The sequence below is a fragment of the Scomber scombrus genome, chromosome 9, assembly GCF_963691925.1.
Source record: "Scomber scombrus chromosome 9, fScoSco1.1, whole genome shotgun sequence".
NCBI lineage: Eukaryota > Metazoa > Chordata > Actinopteri > Scombriformes > Scombridae > Scomber > Scomber scombrus.
Window position 1 is genome coordinate 27630853 of NC_084978.1, and position 4513 is coordinate 27635365.

The window sequence follows — 4513 nt, forward strand, 5'->3', positions numbered from 1 at the left end:
AGAATAGTTGCCAACCTGGGCCTGCTTTTTTGATAAATTGTTCATTGTTTAAAGTCAAAATTATGGCTGCAAGCCGCTGTTGCACTTCACAGCAGCAGAGTGGCGCAGCGGAAGCGTGCTGGGCCCATAACCCAGAGGTCGATGGATCGAAACCATCCTCTGCTAAGTATTTTCTACCCATCACAGCCGGTCCTGTTCTGTCCAAAGGGGCCAGAATCTGCAGACCAGCACCTATAAAGATCAATAATTAAAGTGTGCTGAACAAACAGTAAAGAGTCTATCAAGATAGTATGCCAGACCAAGAAATAATGCAGCTCATAAACCTCATGACAACTGCAAAAACCTTGTAAAGCACTGATCTTGTAAATCATAAAATGTGGGCAGAGTCCGAATAGGTGGTGTTAAAGAGCTGAATAGTGTGTCAGAAGAATTCTGGGCCTATAACCTATAGGTTGATAAATTGAAAGCATCTTCTGCAAGGTGTAGGATTTTCTACCCTGTTCAGATCTGTGCTGTCAATCTGTTTCGTCAATATGAATCATTGAGAGTACAGGTAGTGTGGCCGAGCGGTCTAAGGCGCTGGATTAAGGCTCCAGTCTCTCAGGAGGTGTGGGTTCAAATCCCACCACTGCCAGATTTTGTCACACTGATATGTTGGCAGCCAGAAGCTCACTGCTAAGGGCTTGGTACCTCTGTCACTTAAGGGCCGTTTCCACTGCAGGAACTTCAGGATATCTTTACAGGGCCCTGACCATTGACATGTGCAGGAACCACCTGTTAAGGACAATCTCCCACAACTTTTAACAGGGCAAAACAAGTACTTGCCTTGGGGTATGTACTCCGTGAAGCGCCAGAAAAATTCTTGGGTGGGGCTTGAGATTGACTCGGTGCTGACTGGGTATACTCAAAGCGGGATGTGACTTCAACAGAAAGCGCCAAAATAAGTGCCATATTTAAAAGCCAGCAGAAGAACACGACAATTGAAACTGATGCTAAATGATAACTTCACTTCCAGAGTCCAGTGTGTCCTATCAAGCTCCTACTCTGCAATGAAGACACAAAGACTAAGAGGACCGAGTGAGAGGACGCTCCTGTCAGGTTCCTGCTTCCTAAATTTTACCCAGAAGTTCCTTAATGGTAATGGGACTTTAGTGATCTCTGAATAAAAGGATGATTTAATTGCGCTCCTTAACCCAGAGGTCGATGGATCAAAACCATCCTCTGCTAAATGTACATTTTTCTACCCATCAAAGGTGAGAAAATCTGCAGACCAGTCAAGATTCTATCAAGATAGTATGCCAGACCAAGAAATAAAGCAGTACATAACCCTGAGTATATCTGCATAAACCATATAAAGATAGGAATTTGTAAACCACAAAATGTGGGCAGAGGCCTAATAGGTGGTGTTAAAGAGCAGAATGGTTTTGCAGAAGCATCTTGGGCCTATAACCCAGAGGTTGATAGCTTGAAAGCATCCTCTACAAGGTGTAAGTTTGTCTACCATACTCAGCTCTGTGCTGTCAATCTGTTTTGTCAATATGAAACGGTTGGAGTACAGGTAGTGTGGCCGAGCGGTCTAAGGCGCTGGATTAAGGCTCCAGTCTCTCAGGAGGCGTGGGTTCAAATCCCACCACTGCCAGGTTTTCTCATAATGATGTATTGGCAGCTAGAGGTTCACTGTCAAGGGCCTGGTACTTTAGTCACTTAGTGATCTGTAATAATTTAATCTAAGAACAGTTGCCAAGCTGGGCATGCAACATATTCCTTTCATTTGTCATTTTCCTTGTTGATAAATCATTCATTGTGTAAAGTCAAAATTATGGCTGCAAGCCGCTGTTGCACTTCATAGCAGCAGAGTGGCGCAGCGGAAGCGTGCTGGGCCCATAACCCAGAGGTCGATGGATCGAAACCATCCTCTGCTAGTTGTTTTCTACCTATCAAAGCCAGTCCTGGCCTGTTCAAAGGTGATAGAAACTGCACACCAGCACCCATAAAGATCACTAATTAACATGTGTTGGCCAACCAGCAGAGATAGTATAACAGACTAGAAATAATAATGCACCACATAAACCTGAGTATAACTCCACAAACCATGTAAAGCATTGTTTCTGTAAACCAGAAAGTATGGGCAGAGGTGGTGTTAAAGAGTGTTGTTTTGGCAGAAGCATTCTGGGCCTATAACTTAGAGGTTGATAGATTGAAAGCATCCTCTGTAAGGTGTAAGTGATTTTCTACCCAGCTCAAATCGGTCAATAAAAGGACGATTTCATTGTGCTCCTCACTAAAGGAAATCAAACAAATTAAACCTTCGGATCAACACTGCACCTTGGTGAAATATATCCCAGTTGCCAACCTGGGCATGCTTTGCATATTAATTTCAGTGTGCAACATTTTTCCTTGCTGAAGAATCATTCATTGTGTAATGTCAAAATTATGACTGCAAGCTGCTGGCAAGCTTCTCAGGAGCAGAGTGGCGCAGCGGAAGCGTGCTGGGCCCATAACCCAGAGGTCGATGGATCGAAACCATCCTCTGCTAAATGTACATTTTTGTATCTATCTTTTGTATGTATGTGCTGGCCAACCAGCAAGTTACTACACTAGGCCAAGAAATAATGCAGCACACAAACCTCAGTATAACTGCATAAACAATGTAAAGCATGAATATAGTAAATCACAAAATGTGGGCACATGCATGATACGTGGTTTTCAAAAGCAGGGTGGTGCAGCATAAGTGTTCTGAGCCTTTAATCTAGGAGTGGATCAATTGAAAACATCCTCTATTAGGTGTCCAATTTCATGCCCAGCTGGCAATGTTTTTTGCCAATATTTAAAAAAGAGATGTGCAGGTAGTGTGGCCGAGCGGTCTAAGGCGCTGGATTAAGGCTCCAGTCTCTCAGGAGGCGTGGGTTCAAATCCCACCACTGCCAAAAAAACATTTTTTATGGCAGGAAATGTAGAAGTGTTGGCAGCCAGAGGCCCATGGGCCTGGTATTTCAGTCACTTATTAATCTGTGAATGAAATACTCAAATTGAAGTACTCAAATTATCCTGACAAACTGAGCCTTCAGATAACACTTGCTGAATTTTATCCCAACTGTTTTGTCTAAGACGAACAGTTGCAAATCTAGACCTGCTTAGCAGATCCATTTCAGTTTGCTTCATTTTCCTTGCTCATAAATCATTCATTTTGTAAAGGCCACTTAATGGGTGCAAGACTCTGCATTCAGGACCAGAGTGGCGCAGCAGAAGTGTGCTGTGCCCATAACCCAGAGGTCGATGGATCGAAACCATCCTCTGCTAAGTGTCTTCTACCCAACAAAGCTCATTTTTTAATCAATATGTGACTCGGTGACCTAAGGTGCCAAGTTAAGGTTCCAGTCATTCAGGTGTTCAAATCCATCCAAATGACAGATATGCACAGGACACAATGTGACTCTCTGGATTCAGTTCCATTATTACAGGGTTTAGAGTCATTTACTTTTTTACCACAAGTTAGATGAAAAGATACGACCCTTATGTCTGTATGGTACATATGAAGCTAGCAACAAAGACTGGAACAAGGAGGGTGTAGGATGGTTGGTGGGACAGCTGGCCTGCGTTTTTCCAAATGTAACAAAATGAATCCATCAGCATCCCTAAACCTCTCTAATTAACACGTTATACATGCCAAGCAACCAGCAGAGACCAAAATAAATTACAAAATAGTCCCGCACATACATCTCTGTAAAACCACATAAATTATGTACAGCCACAACAAAATTGTGGGCACAATGCAAACATTTCCAACCACCTCCCTACAACACAGCTATAGTGTTTGGTCATTGGTTTGTCATACTACTTGACTGTTTTCTACTTTACAAACTATATAATTTGCAGTATTTTCTCGATATTAGAGCACTCTTTTTTATTTGTCAAGAACTGCAGCTGTGAGTGTAGCAGTGAGACTACTTAGGAGAAAGGTAGTGTGGCCGAGTGGTCTAAGGCGCTAGATTAAGGCTCCAGTCTCTCAGGAGGCGTGGGTTGAAAAATGCCACCACTACCATTTCGCATGATTAAAGTAATATATGCTTGGTCTTCAACGAAGAAATCAATGTTTCAAAACTGAATAAAGCATGAAAATTCACAATAATCTGGGCAGTGGACATTCCCTCTACAAAAGCATGCAGTGAGGTTAAGGAAAGGGGGAGGATGTGCACTCATTAGTTTATGGTACTACAATTAATTTGACCTTATTTTATACTGCTGCTTAAACTGCACTAAATTGTCAAAGTATCAAAGTAGCCTATGACTGAAAACACAGGAGAGCAGTTTGTGTTCGTGTGAGCGAGGAGACAGACAGAGGGTGTGAAGCATTGTATGTACTGTATGCATATATCAATGTGTGAATACATTATATATGTGAACACAACAAGGCAAAGAACAGTTTCGCAAAAGCCTGCATTTGAGCAAGAAAGAGTTTTGATTATGCATATGTTTGTGTGTTCATACATGCGTGTCTGTGTGTGCAATGTGC

General features: G+C 42.4%; 2 non-coding genes across 2 annotated transcripts; both read left to right on the forward strand.

Annotated features, from left to right (window-relative positions):
• Positions 1 to 1557: 1557 nt before the first annotated feature.
• trnal-aag (transfer RNA leucine (anticodon AAG)) lies at positions 1558 to 1639 on the forward strand. Its single transcript has one exon. It is a non-coding gene; the product is annotated as a tRNA-Leu (tRNA).
• Positions 1640 to 2845: 1206 nt separating this feature from the next.
• On the forward strand, positions 2846 to 2927 carry trnal-aag (transfer RNA leucine (anticodon AAG)). Its single transcript has one exon. It is a non-coding gene; the product is annotated as a tRNA-Leu (tRNA).
• The last annotated feature ends 1586 nt before the right edge of the window (positions 2928 to 4513 follow it).